At 35.6% G+C, this 27183-nt stretch overlaps 1 protein-coding gene across 42 annotated transcripts in view; it reads left to right on the top strand.

Moving 5' to 3' along the window:
• Positions 1–27183, top strand: part of ZBTB20 (zinc finger and BTB domain containing 20) — a 1019756-nt gene that overhangs the window by 514481 nt on the left and 478092 nt on the right. The window contains exon 1 of one of the 42 annotated variants that reach the window (XM_069069959.1): positions 24685–25452. The exons of the other annotated variants lie outside the window; for them this stretch is intronic. The gene's annotated coding sequence lies outside the window, so the exon portion shown is untranslated. Of the gene's footprint in view, positions 1–24684; positions 25453–27183 lie in introns of those variants that run through there. 42 annotated transcript variants of the gene reach the window in all.

Genomic DNA, 27183 nt, shown 5'->3' with positions numbered 1-27183 from the left:
GTGTGTGTGTGTGTGTGTGTGTGTGTGTGTGTGTGTGTGTGTGTGTGGTTTCACAGTGTGAATTTCCTTGACTTCTAAATAGCAATAATATATTTTGTAGTGGACATCCCAAAGGTTTCTTGTGAAGTGGTGAAACAAAATACATAATGTTTTTCACTAGGAACTTATTTCATTAACAGTCTTTGATTGTTAAGAACCTTAATATCTCTTACAACACTCCTGACCAAAGACACACTTCATGCTGAACCCCAAAACAGAAGAACTTGATTCTCCAACCATATGCCTTATGTGGAACTCGTGGTTAAAAAAATAAAAGCAAAAATTCTAACCAGAGCATATTCTTTTGCATGTAACAGTTCAACTGCAACATGACCTTGCTGATATCAGTCCCCTGTTTAGATTATATTGTGTCTCATGAGAAATTTTTCTGTAAGTCACAGGGTGAATTGATGAGCAGTTAGTAGCAAGGAACTCAGATTGCCCCCAAACTCCAAAAGACTATGCTGAGTAGGGCGGTAGAGGGGAGAAAAGAGGAATGTGATAGTATTGCAAAAAGCCACACCGTAATAATGTCATTCATGTTTTACTTTGTTTTATTTTAAAATGAAATGAGTGCAGACAGATCAGACTGCATTCCATTTGTTTCGGATGGAAGAGCGGTCCCTCAGGCTCCACATGAGATTTAGTAACAGAACAGTGTGGGCGAGCCAGCCTTGCGTTCAGTGGCTGTGCACCTGTGGATATAAAGAAACCTTCATTATTCAGTGTTCTTGAAGTTTTCCCCTTTTGTAATCCCCAGGTTCCTGAGCCTGTGATCACTGTGTGCATGCCCATAGTCACTTTATTTTCCATATGACCTGAATGCCCTCCATTTTGAGATTACAGTGATAAACCAGTGCCTCTTTTGACCTCCTTTCTTGTTTTCACTCCATATTCTCACCCGCTCCTGGGATTTTCGTCAAAACACTCTCACTCTGAAATCAGACTCTTCCAGGGAAAGCTGATAAGCAGAAGCGACAGTGACCATCCCTCCTTTCTGCTCTCTGTATTTTGTCTTTCACTGCATGTTTGGATTTTAAGGTTAAAGTTTGACTAGTTAGACAACTGTTTACAAAATCGTTGGTTCATAATCAAGGTTGGTGCTTTGCTTTTTTTCTCCCTGTATTAATAAGATTAGGGTTTAACTTTGTGGAACAGGCCATAAAAATAATAAATAAATAAATGAGATGAAAATAGAATTATTAACTCAGGAATTTCTTTTAAGGGGTTTTCATGACCCAAAATGGGATTCTTATTTGAGTTTGAGTTAAGGGAGAAAATTTAAGACTGTACTTACACACAATTTAAGGAATTTAAATCTTAAATCTATCATGGAGTGGCAGGTGCCAAACAAAAGGTGTAAACATTTTCTCCTTTAAGAAATCAAAGGTCATGTCCTTGATTCATAATTTTTTGCATCATCACAAATCATAGAAATAGCTGGGATGTATTTTGATATTTTATTTAGCTTGTTTTCTTCCTTTACTATGCTATCTTTTATTCCTTTATGGTGCTCTGGCTAGCTCTCTCATATACTACAAGGTGTAGACACTACTCAGGTCTCAGATGAAAGATGTTTAAATATTCAAGTGTTGCCCTTAAGCAGTCAGTAGGACCATTCCTCCCATTCCATACTATACTCTTTCTCTGTCTGGCAGGTGAAGACATGATTGTATTCCAGAGTGCTTTTGGAGAAACCTTTGTCCTTTGAGAAAGTGCAGAGAGATACAGCTCAGCCCTTAAAAAAAATTCCAGATTCTCCCTTTTTAATCAGAGCATTTTGTTTCGCTTCTTGTTTTTTTTTTGTCTTCAGTCATAATGTACCTAAAAACATCTGAGTTCATGATGGTAGACATATCATCAAGGGACATTCTAGCAATTCCTGTGTATTGTGATTCTATGAAAATCATGAATCAAAGATGTGATTCTTGATTCTATAATATAGGGTGTGCATACATGCTACTAGTGTAATATAGCAAGTTAATGTGGCATCTGGAGGAATAGAAAGGTGCTATATACATTTGGCCACTGTTTATAAATCTTCTCATTTTGCAAAATACCAAGTGATAATTATTTAGGGTCCCTCAAAGCCATTTGCTATTAAGTTCTTGCTTGAGATAAGCAGAATAAATGAGTAAAACAAGAATAGTTTTATTGTGGTGTGTGTATGTTTACATACTGAATGAAAGACTGAATGAACAAGAAAAGCATTTATTAGGAATTTATCATTTACCAAACACTGTGCTAAGTGCTGGAGATACAGACAAGAAAGAAAGATAGCTCCTGCTCTCAAGAAGTTCATATTCTAGTAGAGAGAGACTACACATAGGAAGGTTCCATGTGTAGCGCAGATGGAAAGTTGTGCTGGCCACTCATTTTTCCATCTCAGAGTGATTAAAGCAAAACTTCAAAACTTTGATATCTTAAAGATAACCTTAACATTGTGTGCCATACAAAAGGTAAATAAGCAAAGTACTATAGAAGAAGGGCTTATTTCTTTGAGGGTTTGTTGTCATCTAAAGTAATTGTTCCCTTTTATGTAGATAGGACTTAACAAATAAAGGACGATAACAGAATCATTTCAAATATCCCTCCTAGTGCCTGATAGAATGAAAAATCTGTACAGACTATGGTTTTTCTCCTTTTTGCACAAATTCACTTTCAGCATCTCCAGTCCAGATTTCTTGTATCATTTTTCCACCTTTTCCCTCCTTCTGGAAGTAGCAGAAACCATAAATGTTTGTCTTTCTCCATGAAACTGTCAGAGCCAGATGGAACAATGGTGGTAGAAGGTTGAACAGGGGAAGCTGGCCAACCAAAGGTATGTTGCCACTTGATAAAATTAATATAGCTACAATGCATAGAAAATCAGAGCCATGACCATGATGGCAATGGTTGGCAATGGATGTGCCCCCTTGACCATCTTATGACATTTGGACCCAAGAGCTTTTAAACTGAATAAATAGAGAGGAAAGAACCAGCAGGCAGAGAGGTAAAATGCCAAGTGGAGTATGGAAAGGGAGATGGCATAAAGGGGCACAAGTGTTGTATAGTGTGGGCCCTGCAGACCAAAAATGATTGTGTTTCTAACGCTATTGATTTTTTCAGCAGCTGATATTTCAATCTGGGTGCAGTATGTCTGTGAGTCTACGCACACTGTCAAGAAGAAATATGATAGTGTCTTAAAAGATTAATAATATCGCTGGTCCTCTGGAGGCCTGTCTTAATTCACTGGCCTGTTCCCTGGCATGTACTGTAATTTATCTAGTCTGATTTGAATAGCAAATGGCAATCGGCTGCCATTAGGGAAATGGGCATCATTCTTATTGATCCAGCATGGGCTGGATTTTATTTAAGGAGAGCTGCAAAATGTTATTAACTTCAGGAGGAAAAACTGAAGGGAGAGAGGTTTTTCCAAAATGTTTTTCTTTTTGGAAATATTCTGTCTTAAAAGGGGAAAGGGGCTCAACAGACTGTGTATTTAGGAGAATAGAAGGAGGAGATCAACATGCTGTATATACAGGGACACATCAGTTTGTTTTCAGACTCCTTGTTTACCACTGGAAAGCCATTTTCATGATTATGAGAAAAAATATATTTTTTTCCATTGAAGGAAACAATCAGTTCTGACATGTTTCAGTGAATAACTCTGGGAAAATCCTATGATCAGACTATTTAACAGTCTGTAAAATGGGTTAAATAAAATTCAGTAAAGAATCATGCAGTTTAATTAGTGCTTGCTTCACAAACTGAGATTCCTACATGAAAGGGATTGTTGAAGAAGGAAACATTAGAAAGAGCAAAGAGAGAAGAATGCTTTATATTTGGGGAAAGGTGAGAGAGGAAGTATAACATTTGTCATTGCTGTTGAGTCAAGTACATTCAGAAAAAAACAATTGTATTTTGTTGATGCATGAAGAACTAGCTTCATAATTTTCATTATCCATGATGGGCATTTCACAGACTAATAGTCTATACAATTGCCCTTTAAGATTATCCTGTTAGTGGCAAATTCTAAGCCTATGTTATAACTTGTTCTTGCATCTCTGAGGCTGGATATTGGCAGCACTCTGACAAATGTCGGGGAAATTCAGCTGGACCTCAGTCTTCCAGCCCTCTCATTTTCCTAACAGCAACAACAAAAAATACAGTAGGAAAGTGCTGCTCCCAGCCCCTACACATACCCTCCCAGCTCTTTCCCTGTGATTTTACCTCCTTTAAAGACTAGGGAGGAACCCTAGCAGGAGCAAGGGTAAGAAAAGCTGTCAGAAAGGTGGCTGAAAGTAGGACTTATTGCTGGTAAAATTCTTCTTCATTCCACCTCGGGTTGTTATGGAAAGAGCCGATAATGTGCTACAGGAAATGGCCAAATATAAAAGCAATAAAGTAAATTGAAAATGACTTTGTTTTTTTGAGCGGCAGTAATTGCTATATGTTGTGATGTTTGCATAAGGAATTAGTTAATGTGTAGCAGAATGGCGTGTGATACTTTTTATTTGCCTGATGACTATAGTCTGTGAGTGAATGACTTATTAAGGTTAATAAAGAAAAATTTGCTTGTGACTTGTAATGATCCAATTGCTAGAATTTAGCATCCCCTTATGCATTGGTGCCTAAAGGGGGGAAAAACCCACACGAACTCACACATTAATGGCCGACTGGCTATGATTTTTTTTATAGTGGTGTGAGAACAAACAATGTTTTCTAAATTGTTGGTCTGTCTATCTTTCTGCCTGCCTGGGCAGGAACGTTATGGCTTTCTTAATTCTCCTGTGTGATTTATCATCCTAAATTCATTGTTTTGCATAACTCTGCTCAAAATGAAGAAATGTCATTATTTTGCAGTGAAAAAGTTGTCATTTGCATAATGCCTGCCATTAATTATTGTGAGACTAATGCAGTTGTTGATATTTTTAGGGCACAGTGGTACAGCCTGCACCTTGTATAATGTCATTCTGAAAACATTGGTAGTTAATAGGTGCCACAACATTGCACAAATGGAAAAAAAGAAGAAGAAGGGGACACAATAGAACAGGTTGTGATCTTTATTTAGCATTTTTTTTTCTGAAATGCTTAGTGAGGGAAGACTATAAAAGGAAGCGAATAGAGCAGGAAGCTGTGACACCCAGGAGAACAAAGAGATAGAAAAGCAGAGGTTCTCCATTTAGCCCGTGCTTAATATAAGCTGGGTTCTAGTCAGTATAATGGAGAAAGTAAAGCTTTTGTTAGTTTCAATTAGATTTCTAATTGAAATCATGAATGGAGAGTAGGGTTTGGCTTTAGGGACCACCAGCTAGGGAGAGTACTTCTTCCAAGATGCCTTTGTTTACCCTAGTAGAGAATTCTTTTTTTTTTTTTTAGGCACACAGTTGACTAGAGTTAAGAGCTGGCACCATCATTGGTCTCCTAAAGAAGATGACTCAGGATATGATTTTTCAGGTTCAATCTGGTCTATTTCTCCTGTTATTTCCTCTATAATATACAGGTCCATGGCTTTAATCTGAATGGAAACAGAAAGAAAAAATACCCAAACAAATAGCAGCATCTCTGAGAAAGAACATTTTCTCTCAGTTTGAACAATAGCACTTACCCCTGCATAGGAGTCATTGGACCAGGCATCTTCTATTAAGGCTCTCTATTTCACAAGCATATGAAAGTCAGGTATAAAACTTCATTGGAGATTAAGCTCATTACACTCAGTCTGGGAGGCATAGATATTACAACAGTAGGCAACCGTTGATCTTTTTAGTCAAGGAAGCTTAAAAAACACAAACACACATCAATAACACTTTTACAGTTGCCATTGGCTTTATAATCCTATATTCTTAAAATCTTGTTGTTGTTTCCTGATTATTAATCACTTTTAAGTGTTAAAAAAATGTGGTCTACAAACGTTGGTGCCAAGATTGTGTTTAGACTGAACAGAGATATTCTGACAGATGATAGTGTCCTTTACTATTCAGTGCTACAGAAGTTTTTTTTTTTATTTTTATGAGTGCCATGTTTAAAGTACCATTTTGGAAAGTCTAGAAACTGTTCAACTTATAGGATCATAGACTCTAGAGTTGAAAAAAGATCTTTTATGTTATATATTACTGTGTGGACAGGCTGTTGGCTTAGTGGATAGAGTACTAAGATCTGGAGTCAGGGAGGCCGAGTGCACATCTTGCATGAGACATTAACTGGCTGGTTGACCCTGGGCAAGTCACTTAACTTCTCTTAGACTTAGTTTCTTCATCTGTAAAATGGTGCAATAATAAAGACACCTACTTCTTGGGGCTATTGTGAGGATCAAATGAGAGAGTACAGGTAAAGTGTTTTTCAAACCTTAAAGTGCCATATGAATGCTAGCAATTACTATATTACCTATTGTTTTGTTGATAAGCAAGAAGATTGAGTGACTTGTCCAAGTTTACACATGTTATTTCAGAGGTCAGGACAAGAGGATTCCTGAGTCCAAGTCCCTTCCTCATATTTTTACACTCTGTTGGGTCCTAGGGCTGGGCCCATCTGCCCTTAGCCTTAGACCAGAAACCATTGCGCAAGGAAGCAAATGTAAAAAACAAATTGGAAAAATAAAAGTGAACATGAATACTAAAGAGCTGCAATGTTAGAACAGCTCCAAGCATTCTTGCTGGCTGCCCCCATGCCTGGAAAGCTCTCCCTTCTCTGCTCCAATTGGTGACCTCCCTGGATTCCTTTAAGTAAGCCCCTACTAAAATCCTACCTTCTATAGGAAGCCTTCCCCAACCCCTCTTATTTCCAGTGCCCTCCCTCTGTTAATTATTTCTAAATTGTCTTGTATATAGCTTGTGTTGTGGTTGTTCAGGTGTTTTCATTCTTCATGACCCCATGTGGGTTTTGTCTTGGCAAAGATACTGGAATGGTTTGCCATTTTCTTATCCAGCTCATTTTACATATGAGGAAACTGAGGTAAACCAGGGTCACACAGCTAGTGTTTGAGACCAGATTTGAACTTAGGAAGAGGAAAGCAATACCATGGAAACCCAGGAGTTGTCCTGACTCCAGACCCAGCACTCTATCCACTTAGCCACCTGGCTGCCTAGTTTGTTTTGTGTATATTTGTTTGCATATGGTCTCCCCCATTAGATTGTAAGCTCCTTGAGGGCAGGGACTGTCTTTTGCCTCATTTTTGAATCCTCAGTACTTAGCATAGTGCCTGGCACATATTTGGCACTTTATAAATGGTTATTGTTGATTGAGTAAATATATTTGTGTTTATGAGCTAATACTTTTTATTTGGATATGGAAACGATCATTGTAAACACTTTGGAAAGTGCAGAATTTTTCAGACAGTGGCCTACATTCTCATGGCTATCCTTATCCCACAGACCATCAGGGCTTCCTACAAAGCTCTTTAAAAGTAAGAGGAACTTTGAGTGTGAATAAACTCCTATTACATGGTCCCATGAGTTTGGTCTTAATTTCTCTTGGTTGTCCCTCAGCTCTATAAGCAGAGAACACTTAAATTCTTATCTTTGCTTTTGTAGTTTCATCTGCATGTATTCAGTTATAGTACACTGTAGAAAACATGTATCCTAGGTTAGGAAACTGCTAATTCTTTGCAGTGACATTACCATCATAAATTACAGCATTTGGTGTTATTAAAAACAAAAAAAAGATAAAATAATGTGGCAGTGGTGGGTTTCCATGGTATTGCTTTCTCCAACCTACATCATTGCTGTTTTTTACTCTTCCTTTATTAAAAAGGTAGAAATTTTACTGACCCTAAAATTGAAACCCTTTGAACAGATTTTAAACAAACAAACAAACACCTCTAAACATACATCTCAGAATCTAGAAAAAACATCCTAGTCAGGGGAAGAAGGGGGGCAAATTAAAGGGAAAGATAAGAAGAGGACATTTGATCTATACCCATAAGAAGTATGAAGAATGATCCCCTTTCTATATTTCAGTCTTTGGAGATATGCATATATATATTTATATGAATATGTATATATGTATAAATATATACATATAAACACTAACAATGCTCAGTTGTCCATCAAATAACTATGATTTGTGTTTATGAATATACTCTCAGACGCGCCCTATAATATGAGTTTGTTTACAGGCCCGTTAAATCAGCAATTAACACTAAGATAAATACCATCATTGTAGCAAACTAAATTCATAGTTACTCAATAGATGTAATAATCTCTCCTATTAATTGGCCTATTTAGAAAAGGCTTCTGCATTTTTGTGGCAGATTTAATAAAAATGACATTACAAATTCTTTTTTATAATTTATTTACTAAAATATACCAACTGGCTGTAGCAAAGGACTGACTGGAAAGGTATAGTTGTATTCAGGCATACTGTGCATAGTACTTTGGTGATCAATATTCAGTAGCATAGGAGTGTAATAGTAAACCATAAACTTCAGCTATAATCTATACACTCTGGAAATAATTCTAAAGCTCAAGTCTTGTACTGAAACAGGGTAGCAATCCATATTTTAGTTAACATGATATTCACCTCCCAGGGTCTGATAACCATGTCAGGGTAGCACTTCTTGATATTAAGTAATTTTTTTGCCAGAACTTTTAGCTTTTTAGTCTTTTCCTTATTTAACTGATCATCTTATAAAGTCCTTAGTATTTGCTGAAAAGGGTGTCATGATCCTTTCTTCAGGCCAATTATGCCTTTCTTTAAGAGAAAATAAAGGAATACTATATATTTCCTATCTTGATAGAAAAGATTTTATGTCTTATATGCCCTCTTTCCTTTAGCTGAAGGTGGGGATTGGGGGTGGGATTCAGAGAAAGGGAGTTGAATGTAATACATGTCCAGCAGGGGGACCTCTTAGAAAAATCATTTATTCATTCAAATTAATTAGACTGACCTGGATTAGAAATTACCATTTTGTGATGAAGATATTGATTTGAGAATCTTTTGGGTTATGTAATATTTCAGCTGACATAATTCTCTATGCATTGGTTTATGAAAGTCCCAGTTATAGTTTTAGGATCTGTTTGTTAAGAAAGACCTGTTCATTTCTGTGTCATAAGGATATAACATTTTCACTTAACTTTCAGATTTGTAGGTATGTCATCCAAAGTTGACTCACTCTCCAAAATGTGGTGCAGCAGAAAGGATATTATATTTACAGTTACAAGATATGGGGTCAAGAACCATTTCTGTCTCTTACTAGCTTTGTTATCTTTATCAATAAATTGAGCCTAACTTTCCACATCTGCAGACTGGGGCTTGTAATAATATTGAGAGACAGCATTGCATACTGAGTAGAGAGCATTAGAGTCTAGAATATGCAAGTTCAAACATCACCTCTGACATACATTGACCATACGACCCTAGACAAATTCACTAATTTTTGAATGCTGAAGAAAATTTCTAAGACTACATATTGAAGAACAGTGGCTGGTCTGCACTGGTAGAAGGAATTTCCTCACTGGTATTCCCAATACCAATGAAATCACTGATATACCTACTCAGCTTCCCTCTCTTCTACTCCTCTTCATCAAATGCTACCTTATTGTTTGTCTACTTCATAGTAATTGAGCCAGAGCCCTAGTATAGCTGTTATTGATATTGAGCTAGATTTTGGTAATTCTATTTAGAAGATATATTCCTTATCACTGATGAAAATCCTTGTGGGCCAATCCATATGGAAAGAAAGGACATGGGCCAATAATGTAACCTAGAATAGGCATTTCTCTATTTGAGAATTTTAGTTTTTTGTGTTAAATTCATGTTTTTCTGGTTTGGGGTTTTTTATGTATTAGAGAAAGAGTTTCTACCAGCACTCACATATATTTTTTTTCTTTAGAATGTACACTCCTCGATGCCAAATACTATGGCTGTGTGAAACTTTACTGAGTATAGTATCTAACTCAAAGTGACATACAGATTAAATATTATAATTTCATTCATTCAGGTATTTATTGAGTGGTTACTGTAAGTGTTGCTTAGAAACACTGGGAGAAACACACAAGAAATATAGGCACAGACATTAGGGCACAGACATTAGTTTCAAGTACCTTAAGATCTGATTAGGAAGTTCAGACAAATATATCTTAAATATTTAAATAACAATGTTATTAAGTACAAAAATCAATGCTACAGACCACAAATACTGTAGAATTTTAGAAGAGATTAATATAGATGCAAGTAGTAAGAAAGGCTTCAAGGAAGTATTGGCAATTGAACTAGACTTTGAAAGATAGGAAGGAAAAACGCTTTCTAGGGAGAGAGTGCAGTACAGACTTAATGAATGGCATGGGTAGTGTAGGATACAAATGATATATATATATATATGTATTCAGGATGCAGTGAATTACAATACAATGAAACAGTTGGAACAAAGTGTTCATGGAGGGGAATAGTGTAAAATAAGATTTGAAAAGTAAGGTTGGAACCAGGTTGTGGAGGACTTTGAATGCCATTCTGATGAATTTATATTTTAATCTTGTGTGGAAATGAAAACCTATGAAAGAATATTCTACCTCCTGAAACAGGAAAGGTACTTCAATGTAGAAACCACAGTTATCTATGTTCAAAAAAGAATACGGAGTTTTAAATATTTTAAAGGTAGTATTTGAGAAATTCTTTGAACATAGAGGTATGTATTATATAACTGAAGGAATTGTTGTGAAGAAATATGATAGTATTCAAAGTGCTTTTATGGAAGATTTGGAACTCTGAGTTGGGTCATGAATGAGGGGATGGCTCTCAGGAAGCAGAATAGTAAAGATACTGTGTGGGAGAGGGGAAAAAAGAAACAGTGAGAAAGGATGAGGTAAAATAGGAAAAAAATATCCATAGAAGTAGGCACAGAAGGCATAAAGAGTAAGAGTTACATACCATGTTACAGGTTATAAAATGCAAATCGAAGTGAACTAGAATTTCACAGAATCTCAGGATTAAAAGGGATCTCAGAGACCAGATAGTTTTAAGGGCTGGGAAACCTGTGGCCTCAAGGTCACATGTGGCCTTCTAGGTCCTTGGGTGTAGCCTTTTGACTGAGTCCAAGTTTTATAGAACAAATGTTTTTATGAAGGGGATTTGTTCTGTGAAGTTTGGATTCAGTCAAAGGGCCACACTTGAGGGCCTAGAGGACTACATGTGGCCTTGAGGCTACAGGTTCCCACCACTGGAACTCATACCTGACTGAGAACTTGTTCAGCTACAATTGACAAAAAATGTTCATTATGCCTTCCCTAGAAGATGGGCAGTGAGGAAGGAACCCATTCACTGTCTTCCAAGGCATCCCATTATACTTTAGTAAAGCTCTAAATAGCAGGAAGTTTGGGTTACATCTAGCTCAAATCTGATTCTCTGCATCTACCAACTATTATTCTGAGTTCTTCTCTTTAGGTCCAAAGAGAATAAATCTAATTCCTCTCCTAGGGACAGTCCTTCAAATACTTCTGAATATATCTCTCTGAAATCTTCTCTTCTATAGACTAAACATTTCTAATTCATTCAGATGATCTTGATTATTATGATATGTGGCCTTTTATTATCCTAGTATCCCTTTCTCAAGTTAAATCTCTAGCTTATTATCTTGCTTCCTAAAATACTTCTACTGTGATCTGATCCAGAAGAGAATACCATTAGACTACCATTTTTCTTGTTCTGGTCCCTCTTCCTATCTCAATAAATCTTAAAAATGCTTCTTTAGTTGCCATATTATGCCATTCATTCATATTAAGTTTATTATCTATTGTATATAAATGTTAGCTTTAATTATTATTACCCCCCAGATCTTTTCAAATGAATCTAGCCATGGATCTCTAATATTTAAGAAGTTAAATTTTTGGCCCCAAGTATAGGACTTTACATTTATTCTAATTAAATTTAATCTTATTTGAATTAGCTCAACATTCTAGTTTGTCAACATTTTCTTAGATACTCATTCTGTTCTGTATTATGTTAACTGTTTCTCAGAATTTTGTGCTATCTGCATATTTGGTAAACATGCCATCTCTGGTTTTATCCAAGTCATTGACAGGTTGCACTGAATCTAATTAAATATTTGTCTGATTAAAATCTAAATAGAAATTGAACAGAGATAAATGTAAAATCTTATAGTTGAGATTGGAAAAAAAAAGCTTTACAAGTACAAGATGGAGTTGGTGTGTTTGTGAGTTTTAGTGGAAGATCAATATGAGGCAATAGTGTGACATGTAAGCCAAACAAGCTAATGTGATGTTAATATCAAGAGAAGCATAGTGTCTAAAAACTAAGGTGACATTAGTCTACTATATTCTGCCTTGGTCAGTCCATTTCAGAAATATTATGTTGATTTTGGGAACCTCCCTACACTGATGAAATCACATATACAATCAAAACAAAACAAAACAAACACTATTATCCATTTTAGTTCTTTTGATTTCTTATTAGCCCTGTTTGTTCTATATTTTATCTCATCTAAAAATAATTGTCCTTGGAAGAGAAAACAGAGAAGGATATCATAGTAATATTATTGTTAATAGTTTGTGCTTACATAAATTATTAAGGTTTGCTTAAAAAGTCATAAACAAAATCCTATTTAATCCTTATATGTGTTAAATAAAGTATAAGATCCATATTTGGGGTGGATAAGACAATGTTAAAATACACAGAAAAGACAGAACTGTTTAGCTTTACTTTTTGAGCTTCCATTAAAACTCTCAAATGTACCTCCTCCACCTTGTATTTATAAGCATTCTTAATCAACCTTTGCTCATTCTCCTGACAAAGTTTTTATAGGACCTTGACACACTTGCATAGATTTATGAGCTGTTTAATATTTTCATCAGTGATTTCGATGAAGACATAGGTAGCAAGCTTACTAAATTTCCATATGACATACAGGTACTATATGTATGTATAAAGATACATATAAATGTCTATTTTTATCTTCCTTTGTTCCCATCTTCTGGATATGATTTCTTTTTCTTTTTTTTAATAAAGCAATTGGGGTTAAGTAACTTGCTCAAGGTTACACGGCCAGTTTTGTGTGTGAGTGTGTGTGTGTGGGGGGGGTGTGGGTGAGAAGTATTTGAGGCTAGAACCGATCCTAGGTCTCCCGACTCTCGGGCCAGTGCTCTTACTCATTGCACTACCTGGCCGCCTCCTGTACATGATTTCTTAAAATCTGAGTTACTTAGAGAGTATCCTGTTCATCTACTTTAGTTTCTTTTGACAATTTTTCCTTCTTTTCCCTACCAGAATTGCATCCCCATCATTCCTAGGTTGCTCCTCCTACACCTAGAACCTAACTCCTGAAGAATTATATGCAGTGAGATTCAACCTCTACTTTCTTCAAATCCTTTGACATTTACCATCCTAAAATTTGGAGGGTGTGTCATACTATGCAGATTTCCACCCTTTGTCACAGAGTCTAAGGTGGATATTCACTTCTCCTCATAGTTCCTATCACTCCTCATTCAGAAACTAGCCAGATTCTCATTGTTGGTCAAAATTGGTCTAGAATTGCAGTTCACCTTCTCGCTTATTCTATTGAAATTATCATTAAGGTAGGCCAGCAATGTATTCATTGATTTACTTTTGAGGGACAGAGAAAGGAGAAAGAAAGAGACAGAGAGAGAGGAGAGGAGAGGGGAGGGCAAGATAGGGGAGAGGAAGGGAAGAGAGAGAATGAGTATTGGGGAGAGAAAGAGACAGATAGACCCAGAGGCAGGGACAGAGACAGAGTATTCCCAACAGATATATAACTGAAATCTTGCATTACTGCTATAGATGCCAAGTCTGGTCTATTTCTGAAACTTTTAATATTTTTTTTCCTTCATTCTGTCTGGGTGGTCTATAATATATTCTTCGGACTATATTTTCTTTCATGTTTAAATGTTCTATATCTCCATCTTCTTCACCATGCTTTCCTTTTGAGTCAAAGCTAGGGAAAATTGGTGATATTGGAGAGAAAGATCAGTATAACATGTTTAAAAGCTATGATTAAGAAAAGTAGAAAAGGGGGGCGGCCAGGTAGCACAGCGAGTAAGAGCACCAGCTCCAGTGTCAGGATGACCTGGAGATCGAATCCCAGGCTCAGACACTTAGCACCCAACCCAGAAACACCTGGCTGTGTAATCTTGAGCAAGTTAACCCCAATTGCTTAGGGGCGGCCAGGTGGCTCAACAAGTAGCATTGGCTCCAGTGTCAGGATGACCTGGATATTGGGATCAAATCTGGGCTCAGATACTCAGCACCACACCCAGAAATAACTGGCCGTGTAACCTTGAGCAAGTTACTTAACCCCGATTGCTTTTAAATAAATAAAAAAATAAAAAAGTAGAAAAGGGAATAAATGCAATGATAGGGGTGGAATTGGGGTTGAGAATTCATACATAATTCACTGAGAATCGATTGTCAAGCAGTAGAGAGAGCCCAGTAAATCTTGATAGCATAAATTTGTAGTGGAAGAGTTCTTTGTTATTTTGTATCTTCCTTCAGAAAGCTTCCCCTGACCTGAAATTTAAAAAAGGAGAAAGGAGATGTATGGGGTAATCCAGAGTTGTTGATTGAAATTTTGGACCCAGTAAGAAGTCACTCCAGTGAGAGAGGGAGTCCAGGATTTTGGAAAAGACATTAGAAGATGTTACATAACAAGAACACAAGATCTGGACTCTGAGGACCTCGATTTAAATTCCACCTCTGACAATTACTACTTGTGTGACATTGGCTAAGTCATTTAACCTTTCTGGGCCTTGGTTTCCTTATCTAAAAAAGGAGAGGGTTTGACCTTTGCATTCTTTTTCAGCTCTAAAAGGTTTCAATTGTAGTTAGGACACAGTTGATGGTATAAATGAAGTCTGAAAATTTGAATGATTACTAGTCACCATGAGGATCCAGTTCAGAGAAATGGAATGGCACTACCTAAATGCCCCCAATTTAAGAAAATTTGACCTGATATTTGGCTTTTTTTTCATAATTCTAGATCTGTTTAGACCATTTATTTCCCCATGAGCACCATACTTATAATGCCTATAGCTTTCACCATATGAAAAATAACAATAGCTGTTATTTGTATGCTGTAGTTTTCAAAGCACTTAACATACGTTGTTGCCTTTGAGCCTCACAGCAACTGTGAGGTACATACTATCAGTATTATTATTCCCATTTTACAAATGAAGAAACTGAGCCTCACAGGTTAAGTGCCCATGCTATATTCATTCAACTTTTAAGTATCAGAAATCAGATTTGAACCTATATTCTTATATGTGTGTGCATATATGTGTATATATAATTATATACATATTATATATATGCATGTACTATGTATAGGATAGAAAATCACATATACATATATGTATAAATACACATATATGCCAAATTTCCACCTGAGAAATAGGATACAAGGTTTCCCTTTTCCATTTCCCTTTTCCATTTCCCTTTTTCCATTTCCTAGATGCATTAATATTTGTTTATGCTAACTTTCAATTTCATCAAATTAAAATTATCCATCTTTTATAATTGCCTTTATTCCTTGTTTGGTTGTGAGTCCATTTCCTGCACATAGCTATGCAATGTATATGATCACTTCTAATTATTTTATGGTGTGATCTTTAATATTAAAATTCCATTTTAAATTTATTATGGAATGCTGCATGACATATTGGTCAAATGCTAATTTCTGCCAGACTATTTTCAAGTTTTCCCAGAAATTCTTATCAAATAAGGAGTTATTTCCTAGAAAATATATGTTTGAGGTTTTATTGAACACCGGCTTACTGAGTTCCATTATTTCTGTTGTCTGGTCTAGTCTCTTGCATTAATCTACTTCTCTGTTTTTTAGCCAGTACTAATTGGTCTTTGATGACCGCTACTTTATAAAATAGCATAAGTTCTACTCTTCATTCCTACCTTTTTTCATTATTTCCTTGCTATATTTTGTTATTATTTCATTGCCAGTAGCTAACATTTATACAGGGCAGCAAGACTAATGTTCCTGAGTTCTAATCTGATCTCAGATTCTCACTAGAGGTGTGACCCTTGGCAAGTTACTTAATCCATTTGCCTCACTTTTCTCATCTGTAAAAGGAGCTGGAAAAGTAAATGGCAAACTTCTCCAGTTTCTTTATCAAGAAAAATACAAATGATGTCACAAAGAATCAGACACTACTGAAAAACAAATGAATAGCAAAACATTTATATAGGGCTTTAAAGTTAGCAAAGGCTTTACAAGCATTACATCACTTAACATCAGAACAGCTATGGAAGGTATCTGCATTTTACAGATGAGGAAAATGAGGCAGAGGTAAAGTGACTCAACTAGTATTATACAACTGGCAAGTACTGGAATACAGATATGAACTCAGGTCTTCATGGCTCCAAGTCCAGGACTCCATCCACTGCACCACCAAGTTTCCTGAGTATCTCTTTGATGGTCTGATTGACATAGAGTTAAATCTGTAAATTAATTTTGATAGTACTCTCATTTTTATTATATTGTCATGGCATAGGCATGAGTGCTGAATATTCCTCCAGCTATTTAAGTTGTTCTTTATTTCTTTAAGGATTACCTTGTCATTGAAATTTATTCAAGTTTTGAGAATGCTTTGGTAGAATGACTCAGAATTATATGCATTTTGTGTTATTTTGCATTATTTTGACTATGTTTCTCTTCCCATTGATGTCTATGCTTTCTTAGCTATTTCTATTGTTCTGATGTTAGATTTTGTTACTATCATATAGAAATGCTTTTGATTTTTGTGGACTTATTTTGTGGGCTACAAATTTGCTGAAACAATTATATCAGTTTCTTTATTGATTCTCTAGGATTTTCTGAGTGAACCATTATGTCATTAGCAAGTAGGGATAGTTTTATTTCCTCTTTGCCTACATAATTATATCTTTAATTTCTTTCTCTTCTCTTATTGCCATTGCTAACATTTCTAGAAATACCAAATAATAGGTGAAAGAGTTGTCATCCTTGATTTAATCCTCAGAAAGCTTCTAGCTTATTCTCATTATATTTGGTTTTAGAAAGATTTATTTTAAATAATCCTTCCATGTCTATACTTTGGATAGTTTTGGCATAAATAAAATGTTTTATTTTGTCAAGGATTTCTGTTTTCTCTATTGGTTAGCCACATTGAGGGTTTTTATTTCTGTTGTTAATATAATTATATTGATTGGTTGTTTTTGTTTTAAAGCAATTGGGGTTAAGTAACTTGCTCAAGGTTACACGGCCAGTTATTTCTGGGTGTGGTGCTAAGTATCTGAGCCTGGATTTGATCCCAGGTCATCCCGACTCTGGGGCCGGTGCTCTTACTCACTGCGCTACCTGTTGATTGTTTTCTTAATGGTGAACCCTCCTTGTAGCTGTGATATAAATACAACTTGATCACAGTGAATGATTTCTTGGATTATTTGTATTTTTTTCTGAAGTATTTTATTTAAAATAAATAGATATTCATTAATGATATTAGTCTATAATTCTACTTTATGCTTCTCTGGTTTAGGTATTGGGATTATATTCTTATCATAAAAGGAATTTAGTAGCATGTATTCTTACTCAATTTTTTATAATTTGTACAATATTCATATTATTAAAAATTTGATATAATTCTCCTGTAAATGTGTTAGAACCAGAAGTTCATTTCTTTGAAAGTTTCTTTATACCTAGCTCTGTTGCCTTTTCTGAAGTTATATGATTTAAGATTTCTCTTTGGTATTCTGCTAGTGTAAGTATTTGTTTTTCGAAGGTAATCCTCTGTTTCTTTTGTGTTCTCATTTTTATTTACATATAACTTTGCATAATTGGTTCAGATAATTTTTGGCTTTGTTATGATTCACCACATTCATTCACTATTTTGTTGATTTTTTTGCTCTCACTTTTATTGCCTAAAGGTTTACCTATTTTATTAGTATCTTCAAAGAATGAGCTCTTAGTTTTATCTTATTTAATTCCATATCCCATTTGGTTTCTCATTTATCTGTATCTCCTCTAATTTTCAGTCTTTATTTTTTGATAATTTTTTTCTCTAATTTTTTAAAAATTCAGATGATATATGAAGTATATGTTTAATATTGATATTGATTTGTTGCCCAGGGTTCCTTTCAACATAATGTAATTTCCTTATTTATTTCTATTTATATTGTTAATTTATTTTTTCTATTAGCATGATTGGCACTCTTTTTTTGTATTTACCTGATATATAGAAAATTTTGTTCCAGCCTCTCATTTTTATTTTGCTATTCAATCTGCCACTCCTTAATTTCGTTGGATTCTTTAATCCATTCACATTTAAAATCATGAGTTAGCTTTATACATTTTCTCCATTTTTATCTGTATAATTATTTTTAGTTATACATTTTTTTGTTTTCCTTCCATTTTTAAATAGAACTTTGTCACTATAATTATTTTTGCTTAATCCAGTCCTATTCCCACAAGTGTTTTCTTCCTTATTCCTTACCTTCTTGTCACCCATTTCCTTGGTTTTATAGTTTTGATTAGTTGATTATCTTATATTTCTTTCTTCCTTTACCTTTTTTTTTTTAAAAAAAAGTTGTCTAATTTTTCTTTCCTTTCCCCACTTTTTCCCCCTTTCAGTTAAGTGGTTAATTCAAACCCCATCCCCACTTTCCCTATCCAACATTTTGGTTGGTTTCCATTTCTGTGCCTTTTTTCCACTGAAAATATGTTTACCTCTTTCCTTCTATCCTAAATTTTTATCCTTTGATTTTTGTTTTTATATTTATTTCTTCCTTTTTCAGCCACTTTTTTTTTTGAGGGCAATTGGAGTTAATTGACTTGCCTAAAGTCACACGGCTAATGTCCGAGGCCAGATCTGAACTCAGGTCCTCCTGACTCCAGGGCCAGTACTCTATTCACTGTGCCACCTAGCTGCCCCCACCCCCTTTTAATTTTTATTGACTGGGTTTTTTTTTTTTTTGCTTTTATTTTTGGAGGGGAGAGGGCAGGGCAATTGGGGTTAAGTGACTTGCCCAAGGTCACATGGCTAGTAAATGTGTCAAGTGTCTAAGGCCAGATTTGAACTCGGGTACTCCTGACTCCAGGGCCAGTGCTCTATTCACTGCTCCACCTAGCCGCCCCACTTTATTTTTCTTATAGAATTAAAAGTTTCTAAAATACCAGGCACTATTATGCCTCATTCTTAAAAGGATCAATTCATATTAGAGGTAAATTAGAATTTCCCCAGAATAGAATTGTTTTTTCCAACCAAGAATTGTTTGATCCGATTCTACCTCCTGCACCTTCCCCCCCCCCCCCCCAATGATTTCCTTTCCGTTGTCATGTAATTTCCTTTCTGGATCCATGCCTTTCCACTCTATTTGATGCCATTTGTCCCATTAGCTCTAGTCTCTCTTTTCCTAGGCAGAATGCCGTTCATGAAGGCACACGGATGATGTGGAGTACCCTCTCAGAGGAAATGGTTTCTTGTGTAGATTGGAAACATTGCAGAGCTGCTGTCTCCCATTATAGAATATCTCTCCCCTATAGTAGTATTCTTTATTGGCATCCCTCCCAACCAACTCATCAAGATTTCTCCCATCTTTCTTTTAATCCCTCCCTTTGGCACCCCACCCATTTTCCTATAACCCCCTCTTATTGATGAGAAGATTCTGGAGTTATTTCTTCCTTATTGCTTACCATAGACTTAACTAGGTTATATCACATTCTCTTCTATTATTTACCTCTTTTCCCCTTATTTATGTACTCTCCTATTCCAAAATTTAGTCTCACAAATTACTTGTAGTTGTTAGAAAGTTTTCTCCATAGTGTTGCAAGTCTGTTTCTCTATATTTATTTATCTTCTTACTTAAATTCCACTTTCACCTTTATCACTTTGTGAACTTTATTAAAGAAACTGTTTAATGGTCTCTTTGTTATTGTTTCTTTTCCCCCTTTCTTTTTCTAATCAGATAAGTGACTTTTGCTTAGCTTTTAAAATAATCTCTAGAGATTTTGTAATTTATTTCATTTCCTTTATGTTGCAATATTTATTTAAAGACAATTGCAGTCTTTTAACTGTCCTGGTAGTCACCTTCTGATTTAGTATCTACCCTGTTGATTTATCTGCTTATGGTCTAGATTTTAAACTGAGTTTTCTTACTCCTGAGATCTTTGGTGATTTTTCCATATGTTCCCTTCCTGATCACTTTCTGACTCTTCCCCTTTGATGGTGGGTTTACATTCATGGCAGGACCTCAAAACTGTCTCACCTTCCTTCTGTGTTGGGGAATTCACTGTTAATTTTTCAGAAGACTGTCTGATCTGCATGGATTGATGGTGTTTCCATTGTAGGCATTTCACAAAGGGATAAAATTCTTGGTGGGGACCAAAAGCAAAACTGAATTAACAAATAAAAACTAAGGATGCCCTAAGGTATTTCATCAAGAAAAAAAAAACTGCTCACCCTACTTTCTGTCCTCAAATAAATTCTAGAGAAAACAAAACAAAGACATCAGACTATGTAAAGACTTTTTTTAATGTTACTTTTTTATGTATACTTGACTCTAAACTAGTTCAAAGCAGGGCTTTTAGAATTGCTTTGCAACATGTTCTTTATGTTGTTTTCCTATGGCCAAATCTTTTAAATTTTATCTCTATAATATTTTTTATGTCATGTCTCTTTCTTTCCACTCAGCTCTGACCTTCAATACTTCCCACTCTAATAACCTTTCTATTTCCATTCTCTCTCTTTTCTAATCCAGTTACCATACAGCTACCAAAATGAATTTTTGAAGACTCAGGTTTGACCATGTCATTCTACCATTTGAAAATCTTCCCTTGCTCCCTATTTCCTGTGGGATAAAATATATACTCAATCTGACATGTAAAGCCTTCCATGTTCGAGCTCCATCCTAGCCACCTAGATTTATTTCATCTTAATATCCTTCACACACTCTATGTCCCACTGAAACTGGACTTTGAACTGTTTTCCAATTCAATCATCCATTTCCTGTCTCCATGCATTTACACTCTTCATCACCCTATTCATTTATTATAGTCACTTCTCCTCTTCCCAATCTCAGAACTCTTCAGTAAGACACAGCTCAGGTGGCACTTCCTAAATAAACATTTCCTTGAAAATACCATATAATATTGCTCTCCTCCCCCTTCAAATTACTTTGCATTTATTTACCTCTGCATGTACTTTATCTTGCAAATAGAGGATAGTGTCCTTGAGGGCAGTGAATTTTTCATTACTGTTATTGTCCTTACTGCTTAGCACAGTTCCTTCTCTTCTCAAAGTAGGTAGGTGTTTAACAAGTATAGAATAGAAACTGTTATGAAATTAGGATCCCTTCTGTGGGGTCTTTCAAGACCTCAGTTTTAGGTGATCTGCCACCACTATTGATTTGACCCTTTTTTGTATTAATGTGTATAAGACCACACACATAAATAACTATTTTATGTGGGAGACCACACAAAAAACAACTCTCAATATACAAATACAACCCAAAAGCCTATGTTTAATCTCTTTTGTGAAGTAAGAGATTTATAATTCCTTCCTTCCTTCCTTCCTTCCTTCCTTCCTTCCTTCCTTCCTTCCTTCCTTCCTTCCTTCCTTCCTTCCTTCCTTCCTTCCTTTCTTTCTTTCTTAACATGTTCTGGTTTGGGAGACAATGAAGATTCTGTGGGGAATGGAAATCATTTTACTGATCATTAAAGGAAGTAAAAGTCCCCATCTCTTTCAAGCCTACTCTCTGAGGGCCTCCTACAACCTCAGACCTCATGAGAGTTAGGTGGGAAATAGTAGCTATATCTTAATCATTTCTAAATAGTTCATTTGAAGAAAAAGATACAGGCACAGTTAGAAAATACATGATAAATGATATATAGTGTAAATGTAAACAAGCCATTTAATACCATTTTTAAAGCTCAATCCTGAGCTCTTAATTAAAATGTGCATAAAAGAAAACAATGGTGAAACATCTGTGTGTGTTATTGGGACAGCAGGATTTATACTGCATCCTTGGCTTTTTTTTTGTTTGCTTCTCAGTATGTGTGAACGTGGGAGGGCTTCCTTTCTGTACACTGTTACCCATCTGAGCCCAGTAGGGTCCGTGTTCCCACCCACCTTCACTTTACCATGGTGGTGTCTCCCTTTCCCATTCCTCATGTACTAAATACAGTACTGCATATTCTGCATTTCCTAAAGAAAACCATGCATGGCTTTTTTCTCAGAGAGCTACCTTTCAACCTAAACCTTGCCACATGAAGTCTGAATGAAGCCTTGAATAACCTTTTCCATCTTGGTGATTGTACATAGAACTATGTGAGTCTGGTTTTGTCACTGAATAATTTGAAAGGATTTTTAAGCCTTCATTTCTAGTGCCATCACCATATTACCAATTTTTTTTAGAGGTTAACATCAGAAATTGGGAGTAAAGCCTCTATTCTTACTTCTGTCAATGATAGTTGGATTACTTTTGGAAAACATCTCTGGGTTTCATTTTTTCCACTTGTAAAATGAGTTCAAGACAAATTAGGGGGTGGAGGTGCTTTCAGGTTTCCAAAATAAATGCTATACTCTAAAATGCTTTTGCTCCTAGATTTAAAAAAAAAACTTTTTTTTATTTTTTATTTTGTTTAATAAGGCTTATTGAGCTTTTTATTTTTATGTCACAGTCATTTCTGAAAATATCCCTTCTTCCATTGAGCCATCCCTTGTAACACAGAAAAAAAAAAGATAAAACACTCAATATGCAGAGTATATCTGAAAATTCTATACAACATTCTTTCCTAATAGTCCTTCATGTCTGCCATGAGTAGGAAGGTATGTTTCATTATCTGTTCTCCAGGACCAGTTACTCAGACTCTGACTGCCTTTTGGTGACCTTTTAATTTACATCCTAGGTAGAATATAAGCAAGGATTATTTCTTTTGGGGGTTTGTATCCCCAACATCTAGCACAGTGCCAGGTAAATAGTAGGTGCTTAATAAAAGCTTGTTGATTGAGTGAAGATATATGTTCAATCACTGAGAAATTATTTTCCAATAGGAACTTTTCATGTTTTATGTTATACTAAGGATGATTCTGCATCAGTGATACATAATGTTATGTGCATAATGATGAAATCAGCTTTCCTGGGGGGAAAAAAGTGCCACAAGCTTCTGCATCCCACACAAGTTCCTGAAGCAACTGGCTATTTTGTAGTTTTGATTCCCCCCACTCCCACCCCCCACACCTCTTTGTTGTCTGAAAGAGTTAAGTGCAGTGCTTTTGATGAATGTTTGCAATGTGTTTTTATTATTTGGATTTAATTCACAAATAAAAAGTAATTATCAATATGTCGCAGATGAAAAGCTGCATGTATGGATCAGTATAATATCCATTCTTTGGCTTATGGATGCAGTATGCCCCAGGGAGTTTCACAAATCCACATGGTATCCCCAAGTGCTGGATTTTGGATTTGAGTCTGTGAGTTAACTGTACAAAGTGTAAAAATCCTATGGGTTCGGCAGGCTTCTTATTGGCTAGCAGTCTGAAGAGGTTTGTGTGAGGTCACTTCACCATGTGCAAAGAATAACTTGCTCTTAAGAAATCTGTTCCTCACACTCTACCAGTGGCAATGTGCCTTTCTTTTCGGTTTTGGTTTTCTTTAGGGGCGTTGGATTTATGTGCTGCCTCTGTGTCTGTGCATGTGCTAGGGGATGAGGGAAGAGGAAACATAGCAGAAAGCTAGTTGGAAGACTAGAGGATGAAGGGTAGATAGTGACATTTTTACACCCCTTCCCCAAATATCTTTTCATCCTCTTCTATTTCCAATATTGGCTTAGTGCTAACAAGGCTTGGCAAATCTTGAAAGAGAGGTGCTATTGGCTTTTTCTTTAATGCAAAAATAACATAATGGACTACACCATAAGTAATAAAGACTGTACATTTTAAAACAAATTTCACTTGTGGCAAACTGCTTAGGAGATTTCTATATCTTCTAGTTTCCAGTGGGTGATATAGGTTTCATATTTAATTTTGGAAAACATAAGAGAACTCATTTCCTTTTTTGCTGCATCCATTTTTACTTAGGCCCAGAAAAACCTCTGTATTAGGTTGCCTGTTCAAAGCTGGAATCACCTAGATGAAATCAGAGATATTTACAATTTTGTTAGGTTTTAAAGTCAGGGGTATGTGGAAACCATAGATGTGTAGTGGAAAAAAGCAGGTCTCAGACTCAGATAAACTGGCTTTGCAACTGACATTTGAGTAACCCTGGACAAGTCAATTTAATTAACTCTTTCAACATTAGTTACTTTTATTACCTGCTGCACAGATTTTTTTTTTGGCAAGGAAATAATGTAAAAAGCTATATAAATGTGAACTGTCAGGGATGTGCTGGTAAATGTTTAATAACTCTCCAGAAAACAGATGTACCCAGAACATACTTTTAAGTTTAATCTGCATTAACATTTTCTCCATTTCTTTATTAAGTCTAGACAATCAACAAAACAACACTCAAACCCTGATTTGTAAAGTTTTCCAGTTTCCACAGTATAAATACTTACAGTGAAAATTTAACAGTCAGCTTTGGGGCTAGCTTCTGCACAACCTGGAATATTTCCTAGAGCTTATAAAGAGGAAAAAGAGGGCCATTTGAAGACAGGTTGAATAAAGTAGCAGGATTACCTTCCTTTTACTTAAATAAAGGAAGTAAGATATTTTTTTTTTTGAGAAGAGGACAATTCAATGAGTACCCAGGATAGTGCAGTGAAAAGAGAGGTACTGAGAATCAAGAGACAAGTTTCAGTGCCAGTGAGCTGTGTGACTTTGGGTAGGTACCTTCAAGTCTCTTTGCCTCAGTTTCCTCATTTGTAAAATGAGAGATTTATACTGCTCGATTTCTTACTGCCTTCTAGCTCTAATATTTTATGGCTCCAAGAACTGATTAACTAGGTAGACTGTTGGTGTGTTTTGAGTTTGTTTTCTTTTTCCCCTAAGGGATTTTTCCCCCTTGCGAGAGCAGCATCTATGACTATATAACACAAAAAACATGTAAAAGTCTTTCAGGTCAACAACCAAGTAAAGCAGACAGGATCCTTGTTGTTAGGATGTACACATCTGTTTACATGTACATTTATGATCTCTGTATACATATCACATGTCTGAGTATTTATGCACCTGCATTCTGTTGAAGGAGATGCACAAGCATACATTCATACATATTTTTGTGTGTATGTGTGTTTATATATAACATATATACAGTATGTGTGTATATATATAAATATATGTCTGTGTGTATGAGAAACAGATGCACTGTAGGCAGATAAAGCAGATAAATATAGATCTGAATAGAAGCCTAAGCATATAAATATAGATGTTATATAGTGAAAGCAGGGAGATCAGCACCATTTTATTATTAGTTGTATTCAGTGTAATAAAAGAGTTGAAAATCAGTAGCTGACACTGAAATGACTGACTGAATGACACTGTCAGATTTCAGAAGACACAGTGTAAGGTAAGAAAAATAACCTTTCAAATTGGAGGAGCAATTAGTAGGAAGATTTGTTTCTTTTAATTATTTACTTAGTGAAAGTTGTTGGTGCCGTGTTTTGCTGTGTGTTTAGAGTACAAAAGTCTCACCTTAACTAAAAATACTGTGAATTGGGGGGCGGAGTTAGGGAGAAAAGTGCACACCTCAGCTCTTGGATAGCCTGTGTTGTCCTGCCTTGAAAAGAAGGCATTTTGCCTGAACTCTTTTTCTTCTTAGGCAGTGATTATCAACTTTCTCTCATTTCTGGGAATGGACAGATGTGCTATTAGTGTCAGTCTGCATTATTTTTCATAATTCTTTCAGAAGTCTTTAGGTAAACACCCTATGAAAAGAAGTTTGAAAGCATGAGGCAAAAGTCACCATTGTTACATTAGTGTAGAAGGGATGCCTGCTCTTGTGTTTGCTGAGTGTGTTCTGTGAGAGTGTCTATCGGTCTTCCATCTGTTACTCTCATGTCACGTCTGCTTTTGCCAGTCAAAATAGCTTTCTTTCTTTCTTCTTTTCTTTCTTTTTGTGGTTATTTTTAGACACAGAGGGGTAGGGCATAACCTACTTTTGGGGGGTAATATATATTTTTTAATGTTCCATTTTCTATTTTAGCAATAGGTAAGAACACTAAAGAAACAAGGAACCACTGTGTTGTTGCCACCGCCCCCCAACCAGTTAAAGCAAATGCTTTTGCTTCTTTAGTTTTGCCATAATAATATCTGAAAAGATTAAAATTCCTGGAAACCCCATTGAAACTGTGAAAATTATCAGAGAGTTCCTTTTGTTTTTGCCCAGTGCCACAAATATAATTAACAAACAGTCTAGGCTTTTTGAGGTTCTCCCCTCTTCCTCTCCCCAACCTACTAGTAATCATTCTGAGGTCCAGGAAGAAGGGAAGGCAACAAGACTAACTTACACCCACTTAGAACCTCATGCCCTATCTTAGCTCAAACCCTGAGATCAATCCATTTACCTAGGGCTCTGCTTTGAAGCTGTTCACTAAACTGATTTTAAAATAAACAAAAAACAGCAAAAGAAACAAAAACCACCTTAGTTGCTTTGTTCCCATGGACTTACTAAAAAGTTAGAAAATAAGACAAAGTACAAATACTATAAACACATGATTTTTTATATTAACATTGTAGAAAAATTGCTCTCAAAGACTGTTCTTTTGTGTATTATTATGTAACAGAATTTTCCTTTTCTAAATAATGTTAAAGAAGCATGCTTCAATAGAGATCTATTAAGTTGGTAAACTGTATATATTGTTTTAGAGACTTTCAAAAATGCTTTTATTCACCTAATAAGCTCATATATCTCAAAACAAGTAGTTATTTACTATAGAAAATGGTATATATACATGTAAAACCTTCTTTAAAATAAAATTAGACTATTTTGAAACCAATCATTTGCCCAGTTAATACAGTAAAACTTCATCTCACACACAGCTTTCCACTTTTAAGACTCTGACCTATTTAGCTTTTGATAAAAGCATTTTAAGATTATTATTTGGAATAAATTCATATATTTAAAAACTTCATTTTCTGCTTTTTAAAATTTTCTTCCTTCCCATCTTAACGTATTTACTGTTTAGCTTTTGCCAAGTATTCCACAGCCACCAGCAGAAATCTCTCTCTCTCTCTCTCTCTCTCTCTCTCTCTCTCTCTCTCTCTCTCTCTCTCTCTCTCTCTCTCTCTCTCTCTCTCT

Source organism: Petaurus breviceps, unplaced genomic scaffold, assembly GCF_028583685.1.
Source record: "Petaurus breviceps papuanus isolate PSGF00001 unplaced genomic scaffold, PetGlider_PUasm1.0 90792, whole genome shotgun sequence".
Taxonomy (NCBI): domain Eukaryota; kingdom Metazoa; phylum Chordata; class Mammalia; order Diprotodontia; family Petauridae; genus Petaurus; species Petaurus breviceps.
The sequence above is the reverse complement of the archived record's forward strand: the minus strand, read 5'-3'. Positions and strand labels throughout refer to the sequence as shown.